At 38.5% G+C, this 24,054-nt stretch overlaps 1 protein-coding gene across 2 annotated transcripts in view; it reads right to left on the bottom strand.

Moving 5' to 3' along the window:
• ZHX3 (zinc fingers and homeoboxes 3) overlaps positions 1–24,054 on the bottom strand; it is a 50,629-nt gene that overhangs the window by 7,506 nt on the left and 19,069 nt on the right. For both annotated transcript variants that reach the window (XM_026665056.2, XM_087959362.1), the window contains exon 2: positions 11,940–12,046. The gene's annotated coding sequence lies outside the window, so the exon portion shown is untranslated. The remainder of the gene's footprint in view (positions 1–11,939; positions 12,047–24,054) is intronic.

Below are 24,054 nucleotides of genomic sequence, written 5' to 3'. Positions count from 1 at the left end.
AAAATATAATTTTGTTTATATTTTATGAGATTGTTCATAAAAAAGCAGGCTGATTTCCTCATGTCACAAAGGTCAGAAAACGGCACTATAAAAATATTTCATTTTTGTTAGGTTTACATTTTTGTAAGGTATAGAGGTTGCTAGTGCCCAATATATCTCAGATACCAGGGGAACAATACCAGGTTAAAGCACCCCCCAGAAGATATGTGGTTGCAACAGTGACTACAAAGCTATTAAAAGGCAGAACTGGAACCGGTGTGGGGGCTTCTGGCAATAGAGGCTTAAAATCGTTCAGTGACGCACAATTAGGAAAGGGGAGATTGTAGACTGCATGAAATGAACCACCCAGCGTACAAAAATGAGTGGCAGCAGGAGAAAGGAAATAAGTCATAGAAGTTATAGAATAACAAAGTTGGAAGAGATCTTGGAGGTCTTCTAGTTCAACCCCCTCCTCGAGCAGCAGACCCTAGTCTACTCTGGACAAATGGTTGTCCAATCTCTTCTTGAAAATCTCCAGTGATGGAGCATCCACAATTTCTGGTGACAAACTGTTCCACTGATTAATTGTTGTGTCTGGAAATTTCCCCTTAATTCTAGGCTGGATCTCTCTTCAATAATCTTCTACCCATTACTTCCTCTCCTGCTTTGGAGAATAGGTTGACCCCCTCCTCTTTGTGGCAGTTCCCATTGGAAGACTGCTATCATGCCACCTCTAGTCCTTCTCTTTGCTAGATTAGACATACCTAGTTCCATTCATCATTCTGTTTAGCCTCCAGACCCCTAATCATCTTTGCACTGTTTGAGTCTCAATATCTTTTTGGGATCAGCATGATCAAAACTGGACGCAGTATTTCAAGTGTGGTCTTATTAATGCAGAACAGGTAGGGTCAACTTACAACCATTTGTTTAATGACTGTTCAAAGTTACGATGACACTAGAAAAAGTGACTTATGACTATTTTTCACATTTATGATTGTTGCAGCACCCCCATGGTCACGATAAGTTCCTTTAATTTGAAATGAATGCAGAAACCAAATAGCCTATGACTACAAGGGGATCTACTCCTTATTGCTGCAGACCATTAATTTATTTAATGTATTGGTCATCCACTTCCCAAACAACTTTGGGTGGCTTTTAAGTATATATATATATACACACACACACACACACATACACACACATATACATATACATACATATACATATATGTATGTATGTATGTATGGTATTCAGCTTTGTTCAGGTATTTTCCCACATCATTATAATTGTGCTTTTAAATACATGTAAGTACCCGCGAAAACTTAAGAAAACACACACACACACACACACACACACACACACACATATTTGTTTTCGTAGATTGTCACAGGTACAGATATGTAAGTCTAGGTGTGTTCGGATCTTTTCCTGTGTAAGATTAAGAGTATCTTGGCAACATTTCGGCGAGGTCCCACTCACCATCCTCAGGCTGGTGCTTTCGGCTTCGTGCCAGTGCAAGCAGTGTGTGATCGGAGCTGCTGTCTTTCTATAAATACTGATGGTGGGGGCTAGTGTGCTGGGCTGGTTGGCTGAGCTGCTGCCTCTTGATTGGTTGATGGAGTTGATGTTGGTATAACGGGCTGTGTGATGGCCTTGTGAGTTTTGTTGTGGAGATATCCTGGATCTTGTGCTGTAATCTCCTGGGTCGTTTGTTTTGTAGTGATCTTTTTTCCATTAGCCTCTCATGTTTTACCGGCTTGGGTAATGGATTGTGTGATGGGCTTGCCAATGTATGTGTCCAATGTATGTGGCTGGGCAATTGTTGCATGGTATTTCATAAACTCCTTGGTTTTCTAGCTGGATCTTGTCTTTGGGGTTTCTTAGGATGTTGGCTATTTTTTGGTCAGTGCCGAAGGCTGTCCTGGTATTGTGTTTGTGGAGAATTTTGCTGATTGTATCTGTGGTGCCTTTGATGTAGGGGAGGAGTGCGATACCATTGTCTTGTTCTGTGTCTTGGTTTTGGGGGGGTATCTCTTTTCAGATTAGATTGGTGATAGTGTTTCTTTGGAATCCATTGGAAATTAATACGTTAGTGAGGGTGTGTAGTTCTGTTCTCAGGTGGTCTTTGTCAGGTAGGCATTTGGTTCTGGAGATGAGGGTCTTGGCTACGGAGTTGATCTCTGCAGGGTGGTGATGGGATTGTGCATTTAGGTAGCAGTTGGTGTGTGTTTTTTTCCGGTAGATGGTGTGTCCTAGGGAGCCACTGGGTTTTTTGTAAATTAGGATGTCCAGGAAGGGAAGTTGGTTGTTGGTTTCTGTTTCCATGGTGAATTGTATTTTGGGGTGTAGGTTGTTAAGATGTGTGAGGAAATTGTCCAGTTTTTCTTTCCCGCGTGGCCAAATTACGAAAGTATCATCTACATATCTGAGCCAGAGTTTGGGTTTGTGTTCGGATTTGTCTAGAGCATTGGTTTCAAAGTGTTCCATGTATGTTAGCGATGACGGGTGAGAGGGGTGATCCCATGGGTGCTCCTTCTATCTGTTTGTATCTTTGTCCATTGTGGATGAAGTATGTGTTGGTTCGGCAGTGGTTGGTCAGATCTAGGATGTGTTTGGGGGGGTTGTATTTGTTTTGGATGGTTGTCAAGGCTTCTTTGATGGGTACTTGGGTGAAGAGGGATATGAGATGAGATTCTGCCAAAACGTTGCTACAACTTTAAAAGTACAACTATAATGACATGGGAAAATACCCGAACAAAGCTGAATACCATACATGTAAGTACGCGCGAAAACTTATCTATATCTATATCTATATCTATATCATCTATATCTATCTATCTATCTATCTATCTATCTATCTATCTATCTATCTATCTATCTATCTATATCCCTCCCCTCCCTCCCTCCCTCTGTTTCTCTGTCTCCATCTGTTTCTCTCTCTGTCTCCCTCCCTTCCTCACTCATTCCCTATCAATCCCTCTATTGATACAAAAGATAATTTCTCAGTGTAGCAGTGTAATTAATGTCCCATTTTTAAAAGGCCTCAAATGCAAATATCTCATAAACTGGTATTACTGCTTCAATGAATATTTCTTAAATTCATTAATCTTCTCAAAAATACTAGACTCTCACAATTAAAAGTAATGACAAATATAATACTTGTAAATCAAGCACCATGGAAACTCAAGTGTGATGCAGTTAAATTACTAGACAAGGGCATATTTAATCCGAACTTTTTAACTGTCTGACCTTATTCCCTCAGAGTTAATATTTGCTAGGCCTTTGCATGTAAAGTTAGCTTGAACTGAAGCACAGCGACAACATTTCAAAGTGTAATCAAAAGGACTGTTTGTACATTTCTGTTTTCCCTGGAACAGTTATATAATCACAGTCAGAAACCTGGCACAGCCTCACATCTGCAACTTGAGTTGTGTCCTGATCAGACTAATCATCACTGAATGTTTTTGATTAACAGGCAAATGGAGCTTCTGAATTTGCATAGTTGCAAGAGAACTATGCAACATTAGTTTCGCAACACAACAGACTACAGTTACTGAAACATAGGATTGATTCACTCTAACATGACAACATGAAGTTGCTATGCAACAATGGAGCCTCCTGATTTATCTAACTTAAGTGCGATGAATCTGAGAAACATAGGGCTGGAAGAGACCACATCATTGCCTGTCCTCTTAGTATAATGATTAGAATGTTGGATAAGAATTGCTCGAGTCCCAGGTTCAAATCCAATTCAGTCATGAAACTCAGTGGGTGGCTTTGGCTGCATGTACACTATTTTTTATTAAATAATTTTTATTTGCTTGCCTTGGCAGTTAAAAAGACAGCTTTAAATATTTTAAATAAAATTATCGACGAGGTTCTTTAATCTTTCAGTATACACATCTGTGCCAGATACACACAATTTGTGCCATTTTGCAAGCCATGCAATATTGCCATATAAAATACACTAATAGCTTTATTTCAAGCAATGTAATATTGAAATTGAAAGTCACAGTAAAAGTTCCATTTAATGGTACATCTTTTTAGCAAACGTTAATGATAATATTCATGCTTGAGTATTCAAGTTTCAGTCCTTCTATCTTTATTTCTCTTCTAGAGAGATTTAAGCCCTGTCTCCAAGCACAGAGTAACAAAACCTATTAAAAATAGGAGTTAACATCAAATCAAAATAACAGATTTATTCAAGGGAATACCACATTCCATGTGTTACGTTCATTAGAATGCCAATAATACAAGGATTAAGAAACTGGTTTTGATTTCACTCAATTTTAACTTGCAAGAAAAAAAAAATTAGCATGTCTCCTACGTTCCAGTTTCCAAAAATGTTTCATATAACCCTTATTGGGATTTGTAATGTATTCATTGCTCTTGTTCTTCTTTGTTTGTCTTTCATACAGGAAACCAATGTACAGAAGTATAAGTTTCTTCCTCACTCACTACAAACAACCCCTATCCATGGACTGGCATCGGTCTGTGGCATACCAGAAACTGGGGAGCGCAAACAAGCAAAGCCCCATTCGCAGGATGCAGGCAGCACGTGAAATCCCATACCCTCCATTCCATGGAAAATTGTCTCTCCACGGAACTGATCCCTGGTGCCCAAAAGGTTTGGGGCCACTGCTCTATAATCATTATCTATTCCAGAGGTCTCCAAACTTGGCAACTTTAAAGACTTGTGGACTTCAACTCCCAGAATTCCTCAGTCAGCTTCCTCAGCCAGAATTCTGCCAAGTTTGGGGACCCCTGATCTATTCTATGTCATTTCAGGAGAGAGAATGCACAATTCATTATACTGATATCTTGCTTGCTACATCATTGGCTGTGCTGGCTGGCAAATCCACTTAGAGGAGGTTACAGTTTTCTCAGCCTCTTTCATTTGTAGTATGTGGTGGTAATGGTACTATTTCATACAGTAGCCATCCTGAACTTCATTGAACTTGAATATTTGTCAATGGAATTGAATATTCTTCTCACTTCTGGCCATCCTGGGATAATGGCAAATCTAATCTGACAAATATGACTGATATCATAAAGATATTACTAACCAGAATGCTTTCTAAATATAATTAAAATGCATGGAAATAGTTTCTAGCACTAAAAAGAATCCTATGAAATTTCTATGAAAACTAACTTAAAATCAGGAGGTCCATTCAATCAAAGGATCCATTTGAAAAGGAGAAAAATGTGTTTACATGTGACTCCATTGAGCAAACTCTGGCTCCAAATCAATTTCAAATTAACACTGGTATCAATAAAGACTCATTTATTATCCAATTGTGCTTTGTAGATGGCATCCAATTTTAACTGGTTTATACTGAAAGAGAATACAGTATCCACATTTATTTTTCAAATCAGTGTTGAATTTTATAGTCTGGTGTCTTAAACAATACACCAAACTCGCTTTCAACTTATCAATTTGATTAAATCCATTTAACAGAACTCTTTAGCAGTGTATTTGGTCTCTAAAACTTAATTGTATTGTGTCTCAGGCCTCCCAATTATTCAAAAGTCACTCCCTCTGCAGTAACTTTTCAAACATTTTTGACTGAGCCTGTTCTAAAATGATGTTATCTTTCTCCACAATATAATCTGAGAGGTTATTTCAGCCTGGCTTAAGTCATCCAGGAAGGCATACATATTAAACTGTGGAAAACATCCCATTTGTAAATTTAGTTGGTGACCTATTTTGAAATTGATTTTGAATATATACACGATTTGCAGTTCCTCCATACCACAGTGAGTTGAAAATTTATTAAATCCAATATAAGCATCAAGCTGTCAAATGCAGGCAAACTTTCCTCTTTATTTTCCTTAGAGCCTTTTATCAAGTTTTCCCCACTCCCCCCCCCACAACTTGCAGGTTTACAGCTATGAGTTCATTGAATCACTGAACTGGCTCATTCTTATAACAGAACAAACTGTACCATACTGAGAAAGGAGTTGGCAGGGCTTTAACAAAAGATTCTCTTTCTACTTTTGGCAATATTTCTAGACCCAAGATACAAAATGTCAAGGGAGGTCAAGTCAAACAGCAGGTATAAACTTAAGAAAGGTAGCGAGCAGAGGTAAATGACAGCCCACCATTTGTTTTTTGAACAATAAAGCTGAAAGGAAACCAATCATTTGTGGATCCGACACTTCCTGGTATATGAATGGTTGTAGAAATCCCAATTTTTTTCAAGTATTGGTAGGAATGGTGGGGGGGAATCATTTCTGTCAAGAAAATAACATGGACACATCGAAGTAGTTACAAAGACTTCACATTTTAACAGTTTTGACAGAACGATTATGATCTCCAACAGGATCAGAAAACTCTTTCCTGCTGATGTGCTATTGTAACATTCCTAGAACTTAACAAATTGTGACAGTTGAGTAATTTCAAGTCTTCCTAACCCAGACTCTCCAGATATCATAGAATTAAAGGTAGTCTTAGACTTACAGTTTGTTTAGTGACCGTTCAAAGTTACAACAGCACTGAAAAAAAGTGACTTATGACCATTTTTCACAGTTACAACCTTTGCAGCATCCTCATGATCATGTAATGAAAATTCAGGTGCTTGGCAGCTGGTTCATATTTCTGACGGCTGCCAAGTCCAAGGTCATGTTGCGACATTTTGACAAAGTCAATGGGAAGATCAATAGGGTTACGAACTAATCAACTGCAGTGATTCACTTAACAACTGGCAAAACAAATCATAAAATGAAGCAAAACTCACTTAAGAAATGCTTCATTTAACAACAGAACCTTTGAGCTCAATTGTGGTCATAAGTCAAGGACTATCTGTGCATCTTTCAAGATCCTCAGGAAGCTTTGAAAGAACCAAATTAGAAAAAGGTGGGTTTTTCTCTGTTACTATCAGCAAGAATAAAGACCATGCGGTGGCAATGTTTATAAGAAAGATACTTAACTTTTATTTACTGAAACCTAAGGAAAAGAAAGATGGTCAGGACTAGGCTATTTTTCTTCAGCATGTGAAACTCAGAAGAAACTCATTAGTTTCCTGATTTGTTCAAGAGCTTAAAAATTAGTATTTTATCATATTGATTTTTCTGACTCCTCCTCAATCCCCTCTAATGTTAGAATGCACTTACATTGGATTCTCCAAATGATAAAAACACCCCGAAGGTGTACCTAAATAAATAAATGTGCAGGTCAGTAAGCTGGAAAAGAACCAGAACCTGCTCGATTAAAATATTATTTATCAAAGTGAAACTTACAGTTCTCTTAACTAAACTCAGCAATGAGTCCCTATGGAGACTGGGTGTATACAAATGAAAAAAATACGAAATAGCTAAACAACAAACTTTACCAAATTATTTACTTCTTGCTCTGCGGCTACCACTTTCCATGCTGTTTCACATATCGTGCTATGACATGGTTCACTGAATAAGCCAAAGCTATCTGAGCTCACATAACTTATTAGACAAACAACAATAAAAGGCAATATAATATAAAGATAAAGTTATCAATGAAGGACAGTTCGTTGGGCGAAGGCAGATATAACCAAGCAAGTGAATTATCTTAATCTAGGTATATCTGTTTTAAAAGGCAGGAAATCTAAGTGGGACTTGAAGTTCATTTAATTGTTACTGAAGAATCTAAGGGAAATGGATAATACTCATTTTAAGTAAAAAGATATTTTAATATAACATTTTATTGTAAGGGTTTGGTAACATTAACTTAATGTTAAATTTGTTACTGATAACTATATAGGACACATAATTTTCTTGGAAATAACAGAGATGAATTTTGCTTTTGGCAAGTCAATGAAAGTCAAATTAAGTGGTAGTAACTTCTTTTCACAAAGGTTTACTGCATCTCTAAATCTTTTTAAAGATCCCTTCAAAAGAGAAAAAAAGGGTGGGATTTCCATTGACAAGATATGGGCTCTGCGTTTCACGCTATCTCCTCTTGCTGTTGGAGTGACCATTAGGGGTGCACGCATCTTTGATTGTAGGCGTTGATTAGATTGAATTAAATAATTGATTGTGATTGTGATTACTACAGATTAACTAATTAATTATTGTATAGTAAGGTTGATATATTTTCATTTAGATTTGTAAGTATTTTAAATATTATTTTATAACACTATTTTGAGATTAGGGATTCTATAGCACTTATATACAGGTTAATAGTACTTAAATTTAAATAGAGGAATTTGATATATTATTAAGATCTACAAATCCAGGTATCTGATTTAGAAATAAGCTTTAAAATTGTTCTGGAGGATATATATATTGACAAGAGAGGTTAATCCTGTAACATATCATATTAATTAGTGTAGTGGCCATATATAGCTGATATTCTCAATAGTGAATATTAATATGGGACAACATATTTAGTATAATACAAAAACAAAAACAAACTTTACAAAAGAGGAAAAAAAGGGCTAAAACTCTTCCACTTCATTCCATCACATTATTGTTCCGTCTTACTACAGCTAAGTTACCCACCCCTTTCTCAAATTGTAACAAGAATGACAAAGAAAAATCTCTCTCAGAATCTTGACTTCAGAATAATGCGCATGAAGTACTATATAGGTAATTAGCATTACAAGCTAATGAATGAAGCATGTTGCTCAATCTTCACAACTTTAAGGTGTTGAACTTCAACTCACTGCTTAAAGTTGTCATGGTTGAAAAATACTATCCCCTCCCTCATCCAATGCTTAAATAGGGATGTTTGAGTTGAATTGCTTAACTCATGGAATTTTGAAACAGGTACTATTACTATTCCTTAAGAATCGTTTTCCCTAAATAGGAAACCACTTTACTAAGTCAGATCATTATATCAACATAACATAACACTCATCACTGTACACGCTAATAATGACTTTCTAGAGATTTAGGCATGGATTTAAGCAGGCCGGCCAGTGATGGAATCTAAGAATGTTTGTGTGCAAACATTCCATTGCGACTTAGTGATGAAGTCTTTTCTTCTCAAAAAAAAAAAGATATTGCGCTTATTCAACCTGCAAAATCTCACTTTACAGCAAAGTAGCAAAAAACCTAAAGTGAATAGTTTCAGTCACAGTTATGCCAGCTTCTAGGCAAAGCACTGAACAATGCCAACGTTAGGATTTTTATTGAACATTAAGAATAAACTGGCAAGAAGACAGAGACAGCATTTTGTTCAACAATACATATGATGAGCAAGAGTGACACGGGCTTACCTGAACCTACCCCAGGGAGAGGGTCAGGTGCCCTATTATTTCATCCTTATTTACCCTTAGCCTACAATGGAATAAAAATTATCATGCGGCTGGTTCTAACAACTGCTTTTGATTTTGCCATTATCTTTATTAAGTTTTGTGATTTGAGACTTTTCACATACCACCTTGGTCAGGGGTGGGATTCAAATTCCTTAACAACGGGTTCTGTGGGTGTGGCTTGGTGGTCACATGACTGCATGGGTGTGGCTTGGTGGTCATGGTGGGACGTGGTCAACTCGATGTCACTCACATGGAGGGGGTACCTCACCTGGCTTCGCACCCCGCCCCTCCCAGCCAGTCCTCGCTTTGTCTTTCATGTTATGGTGAGAGAGGAAACTTTTTCAAAGACATCTTCCCCTTGATACTAGTCAATAAGATGAGATTTTGCTATCAGAAGACCTGATTGACATTTCCAAATATTGTTTATCACCATTCTCTTGGCAAGACTGAGTGGAGAGATTTATAAAGAATAACAGAGTTGGAAGAGACTTCCAACTGGTGGTTTTCTAGTCCATCCCCTGCTGAAGCATGAGACCCTATAACTATTATGGATAAATTTCTTCTTAAAAACCTCTGGTGGTGGTATACCCACAATTTATGAAGGCATCCCATTTCTCTGATTAATTGTTCTCACTGTCAGGAAATTTCTTCTTATTTCTAGGTTGGATCTGTTGGATAAGTTTCCATCTCACAGTTACTTGCAGTTGAGCCAGGCACCACCTATTGTATACATTTTTTCTAGCCTGTGTAAAATCTTACTTTACTCTCCATTAAATTGTTCTACAGTGGTATTCAGTTTACTACAATGATTTTTGCAAAATGCATTAAAGCTTGAAGACTATATCTCTGCTTATACTGTTAAAGATTGTTCTTTTTGAATATTAAAGCATACAGTCAAGCAAATATTTCCAATCCTACAATTGAAAACACATTTGAAAGGTACTTTCAAAGCAGTCAGTTAGTGGATGTCTTACCATTCTTTCTCCTTTAATTAAATCTTTCTGCTTTATATTTTTTTCCCTTTGGCCTTATTGCAATATTCCATAATTTTCACAGATCCTTCACAAAGAACCATTTCTAATTTAACTGGAATACAAAACAATCTTTCTGGTCTGCAATTCCTTAAATAGTTAAGTCCCCATTTTTTCTCAGAGCAAGATAATTATGTTTATGAATAGCTAATATCACCCTCCTGAGTAATTCCTTTGGAGCACTTTCCATTTTGACAACTTAGGAAAGAAGTATTGTCTTTTGGGTTTACCTGAATTAAATGCAGGTGTAGGCATCAGAGGAGGGTTAATTTGAAAATGAGAAGTAAAAGAGAAGCACATTTCTGTACACAATAGAAAGGAAAGGAAAGGAAAACATTGAGAAGTGTTGAGGTGCTGAGGGGTGACAGCGGCAGCAGAGCACACCAATGGTGGGGCATTCCCCCAGGGGGGCATTCCCCCGACCGGATCCAGCCACGGCAGCACCAGGGAGAGAAAAAGAATGTTCTCTTTTCTCCTAGCCAGCACAGCCATGGCCACGTGGCTTCTTCCTGGACAGGGGGAGAAGGAGAACATTCTCTTCTCTCCCAGCCACCATGGCCATGGACACACAGCTTCTTCCTGACCAGGGGGAGAAGAAGAACGTTCTCCCAGCCAGTGTGGCCATGGCCATGCGATGGAGGGGCAGCTAGCTAGCTAGGTTGTGGCAAAGCAATCCAGGCAAGCCTGGGGGGACAATGCAGCGGGCTAGGACGGCCCAGGAGTCAATTCAACCGGGGCTTGCTCATAGGCTCACTCACCCAGGGAGATCAGGGTCACGGTGAAAGGCAGGCAGCAATGGCAGGCAAAGGCAAGTTAGCAATGGTGGGCAAGATGAGGAATAACTGGGTGGGGCGGGGTGAGTGGGCGGGCAGGAAGGGGCAGGGCCAGCCAGTAGTATGATTTACCAGTTCTCTGAACTGTGCAGAATCATAACAAACGATTCTACCAAACCGGTCTGTACCGGTAGAATCCTACCCCTTATCTTGGTTTTACTCTTAAAAATATGGATAACTTAAATAAAGCGCACAAGCAATGAAAAATCTATAGGCTAAGAGGAAATGATGGGCCCTTCCAAACAGAGAACAGTAAGGATGCAGCATCTTGTGATCCAGAAATATTTTTTTTGAGTTCAATGCAATTTTATCTCCGATGAATATGTGCAGAGATATAGCCTCATTGCTAAAACTCCTATTTATGTTGAAAGAAATGTGTCTGTAGTTGCTATCTTAAGGATAATGTTGGAGTCGGACTTTATCAGGAAGATAAAATCTAAAAATGTTGTTGAACTGTTGACAAAAACACTTTGAAGATACTAGTTTGGCTTTAAAAGGAGAGAAGCTAACTTTGCTAAAGAGAAAAGAAAAGCAGATATCACCTACTTCAATGTATTTTCCCCCTATAGACTTAATAGTGATTAAATTAAAGAACATCTGTATAATAATGTTTCAACCAGTTAACTATAAATAAATGAAAAAGGAGAAATCAGAAAGTTTCTCCAATTATCAGTTTTTAAAAATATATATGTATAATGAAATATAACTACATTTTAAAAAATCTACAAATTAAAGCTGAAATGCATTGTATAATTATATATCATATACATACACACACACACACACACACATATAATATAAAATCATTTTAAGGAGAGAACAAGGCATCAAATAAAAAAATAGTAAAAGGAAAAATGTGATACCTGAAAAATAAATGATTTCTCAATCTAATGCTTTTCAAATTCTCTTTTTTTCCTTTTAGGCATCATAAGATCTCTTGTGTCTTGTCAGCTGCATCCCAAATTCAGCCCTGAAAACATTAAGAAACTTCATTTTAATATAAAAATTATGATTACTATTTCAAAGGCAAGTAACATTTTATTTTTATTTAAAGTTAAACATCAGAGTTTATTGTATATGTTATATATCAGAATTTGTTGTATATGTTTTTGTAATTATCAATTTAAAATTATTTTAGTTTTCCTCCCATTTTGATAAATGTCACTGTATTTTCTATATTAGTTTTTTTTTTAAAAAAATGGCAAATCAGTACAAAGACTCAAACATTTCTCCTCATAATCATACTTCTGTTAATCATTTTTATATCATACATTTTGATTCAAGCTTTCTTTGAATATACTTTTTCTACACACTTCCTTAACATACATTTTTTTGAAATATATATAAAATGTATGTATCTTTATATACATGTTCTTTGCTCTGAAAACATCATCTTAAAATTCAGAAAGGTCAGAATACTAATTATTTATATTTTAATTCACAAATTGACTGAGGTGGTAATTGTTAGATAAATCTAAACTGAAATGTGAGCCAAATTATTTTCTTTCCCATTTCTGTTGGAAATCAGCCATACCCTTGAAACCTTAATGAACTCATCTGCAGGATAATTTGAAATACGCAAATAATTTTCTAGAAATATAACAGAGCATTTAGTCTGAACTCAGAATTCATGAGAAAAGAGAAATGACCCATCAGAGGGTGGAAATGCTTGATTCAAGCATAAAAGAAGTTTTGAATAGTAATCCAGTAATGCACTTAACTTTTATTTTTCTTCTTTTTGCATTTCTTACCTAGATGCCACTTTCTTTTTTATCTTTATCTACCTCCTTACTCCTTTTTTTTCTACTTTCTGCATCATTTTGCTATCAGGTTTTTCCTTCCTACTCTACAAGCTAATTGGAGATTAGCTTCCAAAGCATATATAGCAGGGAAAGAAGAACCTGAAATTGACAAGCAAACATAGATGCAACTGCAGTTAATACGAACTCCATTGGGCCTCTATTGAATTCCTATCATCTTGATAATTTGATACTTCATGATATGCACATAACCTTGCTCTTCTCCTGTGACTGCACAAATTTTATCAAATGCTAAACAGAGAGAAGTCTGAGCATTTTCTTCCAATCTAATTGGATGGGGTTCGGGTTTTTTTGTTATCTATGGCTATCAGAAGTCTGTAGAGATTCCCAGTCATCCAGTCATGGTTGTCCCAAAGGTGCTTTTTCAGGAGGCAACTGGACTTTCTTGTTTTTTTCTTTTGAAGACGTTTCGCTTCTCATCTAAGAAGCTTCTTCAGCTCTGACAGGCCAGTGGGGAATGGAAGGATTTCTGCAAGGAATATAAATCCTTCCATTCCCCACCATCTTGTCAGAGCTGAAGAAACTTCTTGGATGAGAAGCGAAATGTTTTCGAAAGAAAAACAAGAAAGTCCAGTTGCCCCCTTGGAACTATGGCTATCTGGTGAGTTTAAAATGTTGAAGTAGCTGTTATTTATTTAGTACATGGCATATCATACATGGACTAGCAATCTATATTAACATTTCACTAGATTAGTAAAACACAATTAAATATAAATGCTAAAAAGATCTATGTTCAAATACCAGTGTCTCTAGGCCATCTAACCATTGAAGCACATCATCATTTATATTTAAAAAAAAAACAGATAAAAGACCAGTATACGCCCTCAATCTACAGTTTGATGTGGGATCCCATAGCCAGACTACTCTGTAGACTTTCCTGGCTCTCAAAATACATGGCAATGAAGCAGATGTTTTTACCATTCAAACCAAGATCAAATATATTCTAATTCCAAGAGACGCCAGCAAATTTCTCTTGGAGAGTTCTAAGCAGGATAAAAAAGTGTCAGTCTTTCTTTCTCACTCCATCAAAGTGTGATAATCAGAAACAGTACCAGTAAATGCTCATGCTTAATTTCAATACGGTGATTAGATATTAGAGACCACTGGGGTGATCGGAGGAGGCAGACTAAACTGAACAAGCATCAATTATTTAAATGCTACAAGCCAGCTGCTGCCCAGGTCATTTGTTTACTAAAATTCCAAATGCCACAACCAACTAGCCAAGCAATTGTTTAGATACTAAACTCATACAGCAAAAAAATAAAATAAAAATAAAAAAACCTTTAGCTATAAATGTACAGCTTCAATTTTTATTCTGTACTGAGTGCTTCTTCTCTCCTTTTAAAATAGCAAATTAATGCTTTTTGTGCACTGAACAATATGGTTTTTTTAAAATATCAATTTCTTGAGGCTTGAGGCTAAATATTACAAGAGTACATATAAAGGGGAAAAACATTTCCTGATTATGAAAATGCAGAGGACTCCGATCACAATGATTTCATTTCTTGTAATATACACATATGAGATTTCTTAATGTAGATCATTGAGCAATATGTATTCATTGAGAGCTTATCCTAAAGATTTAAAGTACAATTTCTAACTAACAATTTTAAAACTAAAGTTCAGAGCACTAGGGAAAAAATTCACGGAAAATAGGGGTGGAGGTGATACATTAGGAATTAAATGAACTGCAAGTAGAAAGTTATTACAAACGATCTGGGAACCTCAACATAAATTCTATGGGCTAATAACAGTTTTCTTAGGCAAAAACTAGTCCACCAGATATGAGCCATCCATTGACATACATCCTGGCAAACTCTCACAAGATAGAATACTGTTTTGAGATCATGACTGCTTTATGACTATGGCAAGGAAAGACAAAGAGGAGATATCTCCCACATCCAAACCCCTCAAACAGAGACTCACTCTGTGGTCCTTGTCCTGTCTATAATTTCCTAATTAAAGAGTAAGGAAGACATTGTTGCGTCCCCTTAAATACAATATTGTTCACTCGTCACATTCAATATTCAAAACTATGCTGTTTCTGATCATGGATGCATCGTTAGCCTTCTCCATGAATGTTGCTCTAAAACAGGGGTGTCCAACCTTGGCAACTTTAAGACTTGTGGACTTCAACTCCCAGAATTCCTCAGCCAGCAAAGCTGGCTGAGGAATTCTGGGAGTTGAAGTCCACAAGTCTTAAAGTTGCCAAGGTTGGACACCCCTGCTCTAAAACCTCTTTAAAACATCCAGAGAAGGTGTTTGGTTAGGGCAGTGAACACTTTATGATAATTACAGCCTGTGTAAGCACATGCTTTTCAAGGCTCTACTGAAGGTCTTACCAATCAGTGCAGTGGAATATTTCAACTTCCATTAGGAGATAACAGGCAGCTGTGATTTTGAACAGTGTAAGGAAGGGAAGGGAGAAGACAGTGTGACTGATGATATTTTACCCTTTATAAACTGCTACACATATTTATTCAGTTAAGCTTTTATGTATCCTGCTTTTCTATATAAAAAAAACACCTCTACACAAAGGCTTAGCATTAATTTATTAGGTAATATTTGAATCTGGGTTGAAAGGGAGAAGGGATTTTATTCTAAAGCATGTGAACAAAGACAACAAGTGAACTAGCATATATTACAGTGTAATGTAATGGAGGAATAATAAAACAGATAGCCCATGTAAACAGATTGGATCTGTAATGAAGTTTTCCATCTTGGCCCCATAAACCAAGAAAATAAATGCCCATCTCTTTACATTTGTTTGTGTTGGTTATACCTGATATATTATCATCCAGTGACTCAGTTCTTAAACTCTTAAATCTGCTAAGTCTGTATAATTTGCTGTCATTTGAAAACTTGATACTCTTTAATCTTACGCTCAAATCCAGGGCAATTGTAAACATATTTAAGGAAACAGGAATACCAATATAGAGCCTTGCAAGTTGTCATCCTTCACATTTTTGTAAACTATACATTTATTTTTACTCTAGGTCAATTGCAAGCAATTAGAAAAGCAATGGGAAACTAAGTATTAGCAGGATAAGTGGCAACTTAAATTCTGCTTCCATTATTTTTTTAAACAAAAACAAAAATATTGAGAGATTTCAGAATTCTCAACTAAATGTTGCAAGATATGGCCACAAAGCCTCTCAGTGAGATTAATAAAACTTGTGCAATATTTGGAAACTACTTGAAATTGAAGCCAAATAATTGGTAGAGAATGTCCAACGCCTAAACATTTTGTCAGTTCCTTTTTCCAGATTCTGCCCTCTTAAATCACAAGTATGTTTACAGATGCTTTTAGTGAAGAACTTTGACAAATGTTTTTCATCAGTTCAAAATAAAATTGCTACTGACTAGAGGACAACTTCCAAGAAAATTAACCCAAGGTGATTTACTGCAGGATAAGCCTATTACATAAAAGTACAATAGTCCATGAGTTAGTGCCTATCATTTGAGCAATGTGTTGGAGATAAGCAAAACCAGTTTAAAGAAGTGAGCTGAGGATCATATTGTACTGCAAAGGCCTCAGGAGACCAGGATGGAGGATGGAAAGGCTCATAGATAACTTCTCTTCCCCTGGGAGGGCTTGACTGGGGCCCACGGGTATTACCTGAAACCTGCTGTAGTTGCATTCCCTTCTGTTGAATAGTTCTGTTGAACTGCCTCTCTAGGGCTGCATGTCTGTGCTTTTCTGCCCTCAACTCAGCCTGAGTTGCCTTCTTAGGGGCTAGAGCCTTAGCTCTCATTTTAGCAGCCACCTCCCTCTGGACTGATTGGGTGCGTTGCCTACGACTTTTTATCTTACTGGGTTTAAGAGACTGTTCCACTGGGGGGGGACGGGACTCTGCCTGACCCTTATCTTGCTCCATTTGAAGAATAAAGGCTCTTACGATGGAAAGAAACTGTTTGTAAGCCCCTTAGGGTATAAATTGGCCCCCGGGCTTACAAAATGGCCACTCACCTTGTGGTGGAAGACTTGAATCCAAGATGGCCACTGACTATGGGAAACATGCTCCGAGATCGAAGAATCTCTCCTTAGGCTATAAAGAGCCCCGAGTGAAGTCAGCAAAGGAAAGGGCAGCCGCTGGCCACACGATCAGCTGGCTGACGCTGGTATCGGTTTGCCGATCGCTTTTTACGACCGCTCAAACCGCAGGCGTGGGGGAGGTCTAAGATGCTGCCCAACTTGCCTGAACAGCACTCTGGCAACGCTGCTCCCAACGCTGCAGGAGAGAGAGAGCCCTGCTCTCCTGGAAGAGCAGCTGCCCAGATCCTGGGAGCTACTGAAGCGAGGAAAAAAGGTACTGAAGATCACTAGTGAGTGCTATCTACAGAACCTCAGCTGGCTGAAGCTGTTATCGGTTTGCTGATCGCTTTTTATGACCGCTCAAACCGCAGGCGTGGGAGAGGTCTACAGACGCTGCCCAACCTGCCTAAACAGCGCTCTGGCAACGCTGCTCCCAACGTTGCAGGAGAGAGAGAGAGAGCCCTGCTCTCCTGGAAGAGCAGCTGCCCAGATCCTGGGAGATGCTTGAAACGAGGAAAAACGGTACTGAAGATTGCTGTTGAGTGTTATCTAACAGAAGCTTTCAGAGACACAGCTACTGACTGAAAGGAGCTGAGTCAAAAGCTGGGGTCTCTTACGGGGGCTGGCTTTTATATCTTAGTGCAGACTCAGCTAAATGACGTCATAGGAAGGAGTCAACCCATCCTGGGCTCTCGATGCAGCATGGAGGAGAATAAAAAGAACCTCAAATATTTTGAACTATTAACAGCAAATTTCACAGGTAAAACATTCATAGTAGGGACAGGCAGGCACAATACAGGGACAGACACTGTAAACACAGTGTCAGACACAAAGATCTCAAGTGCCTATATACAAATGCACAGTCTGGGGAACAAGCAGGTTGAACTCGAACTACGAATACATGAAGGTAAATATGATATAGTTGGAATAACAGAAATTTTGGTGGGATGAAACCCATGACTGGAATATACTGGTAGAAGGATATAAACTATTCAAAAAAAACAGACCCCATAAAAGAGGAGGTGGAGTTTCACTGTATGTAAAGGACCACTATATTGCTACAGAAATGCATGAAACCAAAGATGAAAACCGCCAAGAATGCATATGGGACAATATAAAAGAAAAAAAGAATGACATGGCCATAGGCGTATATTATAGGCCACCCAATCAAGCAGAAAAAATAGATGTCCTTTTTGCCAGCCAACTAACAAACATATGCAGGAAACACACAACAATAGTAATGGGAGACTTCAATTATCCTGATATCATTTGGAAAACTAATTCTGTACCAAGTGAGAAATCAAATAAGTTCCTAACCAACCTTGCTGACAACTTTGTTGTCCAAAAAAAAGGTAGAGGGTGAAACTAGAGGGACAGCCACACTGGACTTAATTCTTACAAACAGAGAAGAAGTGATAGAGGGAGTTGAAACTGCAGGAACCTTGGGTGAGAGTGACCATGTCATACTAGAATTCAACATAACACAAACACAAGCAACAGAACATAATGACACCAGAGACTTGGATTTTAAAAGAGTTGATTTCAATAATCTCAGAGAGAACTTGGGAAAGATTCCATGGATGAAAATCCTAAAGGGGAAAAAACTCAAGAATCTTGGGAAACTCTAAAAAGTATGATCATAGAAGCCCAGACCAGCACAATACCACTGAGAAAAAACAAGAAATCCAAGAAGAAACCAGCATGGCTACACAAAGATCTCTCTAGCAAATTGAAAGAAAAAAGGGACAAGTACAAAAAATGGAAAGGAGGACATACAACTAAGGCAGAATATCAGCAGATAGCCAGAATCTGCAAAAATGAAGTCAGGATAGCAAAGGCTCAGAACGAACAAAGACTTGCAACAAAAGTCAAAGATAATAAAAAAAGTTTCTTCCAACATATAAATAACAAGCAAAAAATCAAGGAAACAGTCGGTCCACTAAAGAGAGAATATGGCAAGGAAGTAACAGGCAACAGAGAGAAAGCAGAACTGCTTAACTCATTCTTTGCATCCGTCTTCATGCAAAAAGAAACTATAGCACAACCCACCAAAAACATAACTGTAAAAGACGAACCAGAAATAAAAGTTAAAATAAGCAAAAAAATAATAAGAGAATACCTGCCTGATCTTGATTAAAACAAATCACCTGATGGATTACATCCCAGAGTTTTAAAGGAGCTGGCAGAGGTCATCTCAGAACCACTGCACCATATCTTTCAAAAATCCTGGAGTACCAAGGAACTACCAGAGGACTGGAAAGGAGCTGATGTGGTTCCGATCTTCAAAAAAGGAAAAAAAACAGACCCAGGAAACTATAGACCAATCAGCCTAACAACAATACACGGGAAGATACTGGAAAAGATAATAAAAAAACAGATCTGCCAACATCTAGAAACAAGTAAAGTAATAACTAGCAGTCAGCACGGGTTTGTTAAAAACAGATCATGCCAAACCAATCTTATTTCATTCTTCAACACAGTGACTAAATTAGTAGACCAGCAAAATACTGTGGACATAATATATTTAGATTTCAGCAAGGCGTTTGATAAAGTAGACCAAGTAGACCTACTTCTTAGTAAGCTAGAAAAAAGTGGAATAGATAGCACCACCACTAGATGGATTCACAACTGGCTGGCAAACCGTACTCAACGAGTAGTCCTTAATGGGTCTAAGTCTACGTGGAGGGAAGTAAGCAGTGGGGTGCTACAAGGTTCCGTCTTAGGCCCAGTACTCCTCAATATCTTCATTAACGACTTAGATGAGGGAATAGAAGGGGAACTTACCAAATTTGCAGATGATACTAAGCTGGCAGGAATAGCTAACACTCAAGAAGATAGGCTCAAGATCCAGATGGATCTTGACAGAGTAGAACACTGGGCCATATCTAATAAAATGAAATTCAATATAGAGAAAAGTAAAGTCCTACACTTAGGCAAGAAAAACCAAAAGTACACATATAGACTGGGTGAAACCAGGCTCAATAGCAGTAACTGTGAGAGGGATCTTGGAGTCTTAGTGGACAACCAGCTAAATATGAGCAAGCAGTGTGCAGCCGCCGCCAAAAAAAGCTAATGCAATCCTAAGTTGTATTAACAGAGGGATACAGTCAAGATCAAGGGAAGTACTAATACCAATCTATAAAGCCTTAGTAAGACCTCACCTAGAGTACTGCATCCAGTTTTGGTCACCACGTTATAAAAAAGATGTTGAGACTCTAGAAATAGTACAGAGAAGAGCAACCAGGATGATTAGGGGACTGGAGGCTAAAACATACAACAAGCGGTTGCAGGAACTGGGCTTGGCTAGTCTAGTAAAGAGAAGGACCAGGGGAGACATGATAGCAGTCTTCCAATATTTGAGGGGCTGCCACAGGAGGGGGGTGGTCAAGCTATTTTCTAAAGCTCCTATAGGCCAGACAAGGAATAATGGATGGAAACTGAACAAGGAGAGATTTAACCTGGAAACAAGGAGAAACTTTCTGACAGTGAGAACAATCAACCAACGGAACAGCTTGCCCTCAGAAGTTGGGGGAGCTCCATCACTTGAGACTTTCAAGAAGAGATTGGACTGCCATTTGTCAGAAATGCTGTAGGGTCTCCCACTTGGGTGGGGGATTGGACTAGATGACCTACAAGGTCCCTTCCAACTCTGATTATCTGTAATCTGTAATTCATAAATTAATGGCCAATTTGTAAAAGTTGTTATTATTCTGTTTTGTAATCTACAGGCAGTTCTAAACTTATGGTCCATCCTTTAATGACCATTGAAAGTCACAATGGAATTTTTAAAAGCTACTTATGACCCATCCTTGAAATTATGACTCCAGCCCCCACCCCATAATCACGTGAATCACATTTTGGGCAACTGGCTTGTGTTTACAACCAGCTGCAGTGTTCCACAGTTACATGACTGTGGCTTGCAATGTTTATGTTCCCTAGCAAAAAATAGCAAAGAATACCCATTAGCTTTAATGGCCCTTAAAGACCATGTGGTTTGCTTAACCACATGATTGATTTAATGACCATGGTGATATGCTTTTGGCTGACATTAAAATGGACATAAAATGAACACAGGTGGTCCTCTACTTACGACACAGCAATGACTTTCAACTTAACTTCCAGGCTCCGTTGTTGTCATATGTCTAGGACTATCTGTATTTCCTATTGTTACACTCCAACCACAAAATTTTCCTCTTCAAAATCTCTCTTTTTTCAAGGTTTTTTTTTAAAAACAAGTTTCCTGAGTAGTAACTTGGTAAACAAAATAAGCAGAATAATATATTTCATAGAGTTCTTGCATTTAAAAAGGACAGATTTCAGTGGAAAGGCTATCTTCCTTTGGTGTGAAAGCTTTTTAAAAACTAAATGAATCTACCTATTTAGAAATCAGTGAAATAAAAAAAATAACATGAACAGAAATAGATGTATGTATGCATTTTGTGAACTGTATGTATACTCTGATTTTCACTGGTTGGCAGAAATCAGGTTTCATGTATTACATTCATTATTTTTTCTTTTGTCATGGGATTATATATTTATATCTTTCCTAGTTTTATTATTAGGCTTATATGTTGACTTCAATTTCTTCACAGAATTTAAGTGATGACATTTATTATGGCTAAATGTGGTACAACCAGGAGATATTTGCTTTTTTTTTTTTTTTTTGCATTATTTTATCACATCTTGGATGCCTCTCTTTATGAAATAAAACAAACAAGCCTTAAATATGAATGCTTTTTCTTTTCTCAAGCTCCCTTTATGTATCAACAGAACCCCCATGAAGCTTTGATAACATTCAATGGCAAAGCTATGCAACACTCAGAAAATCTGAAAGAATAGAATAGAATAGAATAGAATAGAATAACAGAGTTGGAAGGGACCTTGGAGGTCTTCTAGTCCAACCCCATGCCTAGGCAGGAAACCCTATAGAATTTCAGACAAATGGTTGTCCAATCTCTTCTTAAAAACTTCCAGTGTTGGAGAATTCACAACTTCTGGAGGCAAGTTGATCCACTGATTAATTGTTCTAACTGCCAGGAAATGTCTCCTTAGTTCTAAGTTGTTTCTCTCCTTGATTAATTTCCACCCATTGCTTCTTGTCCCGCCTTCAGGTGCTTTGGAGAAAAGGGTCAATACTTTTTCATGGAACTCCCTTTCAGTGATCAAGCACAAACTGCAGTCACCCTGCTCTCAGGACTTACATTTTGCATAGACCAGGGCTGTCAAACTCCCAGCCCATGGGCTGGACGCATCACGTGCTGGCCATGCCCACACTTGGTTTAGCGAAGGGGGAAAATGCCCAATACATCATGTGACACCTCTGTGACTATGTGAGTTTGAGCATAGACTGTAAAATTAAAGAACTCTTAAATCACTCTGAGTAACACATACAAAAAGAAATTGCAATAGCTATTTAGTAATATCATTAACAGCACACATCCAGATAATGCTGCTGACTAACTACTGAAGGGCATAATTGTAGGATTAATTCTTAGAAAGATCAGAACGTGCAAAACAGTCATTGTAGATATTTTTTCCTTGGAAAAATCCATAGAGTTAACCTTAAGAATTAGACCTAGGGCAAGTTCTTATTACATCCTGCCTTACATAGAAGAGCACTAATTAATCATCCAAGTCTAACCTCAACTGCAGATAGCAAGATGTAGCCAAACAAATAAATCTCTAAATTTCTACTATGTGGACCTGCCCTCTAGACAATCAATGTTCATTCTGGTCCCACCTACAAACAATGAAAATAGAGGTAGCCTTAACTTACAACTATTTATTTAGTGGCTGTTCGAAATTAACAACAGGATTGAAAAGAGTTACTTATAACCAGTCCTTGCATTTGTGACCATTGCAGCACCCTGGTCAAAATTAGGACATTTGGCAATCAGTATGTATTTACAATGGTTGCAGTGGCCCAAGTTCATCAACATTTAAAACCTTCCCAGCTGGCTTCAACAAGCAAAGTCAACAGAGGAAGCCAGGTTCACTGAAGGATTGCGTGACTCATGTACCGTATATGCCGGCGTATAAGACGACCCGGCGTATAAGACGACCCCCCAACATTTCCACTCAAAATATAGTTTGTTATATACTCGCCCCCTCTTCCGCACGCCTTCCACTTTTGCACTTTTTTTTTTTTTTTTGAGGCACTTTTGTCTACCGTGGAAACAGATCCTGTGAAGCCGAAAGGAGCAGCCAGCCTTCTCCCAGCTCCCAAGGAAGCGAGGCTCGCACCGCCCGGGCTCCGCTGAGGTATCCGGCTGGGGCTGTCAGGAGTTGTTACCGCTGGGCGGCTCCGCGGCTCCAGTCCAGCGTTGCCTCGGGAAGGGAAAGGCAAAAAGGAAGAGCCGCGGCTTTTGCCTTTCCCTTCCCGAGGCAACGCGGGACTGGAGCCGCGCGGAGCCGCGCCAGCGGTAACAACTCCTGACAGCCCCAGCCGGATACCTCAGCGGAGCTCGGGCGGTGCGAGCCTCGTTTCCTTGGGAGCTGGGAGAAGGCTGGCTGCTCCTTTCGGCTTCACGGGATTCGTTTCCACGGTGCGCAAAAGTGCCTCAGCCGCGGGCAGCCGCAGTGCTTCCCAATTACTATTTGCCGGCGTATAAGACGACCCGGCATATAAGACGACCCCCCCAATTGGAGGCATCTTTTTCAGGGCAAAAAAGTCGTCTTATACGCCGGCAAATACGGTAACTACTGCAATGATTCGCTGAACAACCATGGTTAAAAAAAAAAAATCGGCACAACTTATTAAACACCTACCTTGCCTAACAATGCCTATGGAGATTCTCAATTATGGTTGTCCCAGTGGAAAATTTTCCCAAAATTTTTTGGATTTAGGATCCAGGTCATCCAAAAATCACCAACCTTTCTGGCATGCGGGAGAGAGAGAAGAAGGGATGCTTCTGTATGAGGGGCATGTATGTGTGTGTGTGTGTGTGTGTGTGCATGCAGTTTCGTTTATGTGAGCACTGGGCATATACATCTGCCGCTGGCACTAGTGGGACTCCGTGCTCTGGTGCCCACCACTCACACAAATGAAGCTGCATGTGTGCACACACGTGCCTGCCCATCACTCAAACAGCCTGGTTGCAAATAGGCTACGACCCAATAATG

This window comes from Notechis scutatus, chromosome 3, assembly GCF_049901735.1.
Source record: "Notechis scutatus isolate UNSWTSFEM ecotype Mainland chromosome 3, rNotScu1.2, whole genome shotgun sequence".
Lineage (NCBI taxonomy): Eukaryota > Metazoa > Chordata > Lepidosauria > Squamata > Elapidae > Notechis > Notechis scutatus.
Note: the sequence above shows the minus strand (reverse complement) of the source record. Positions and strands in the feature narration are given on the sequence as shown.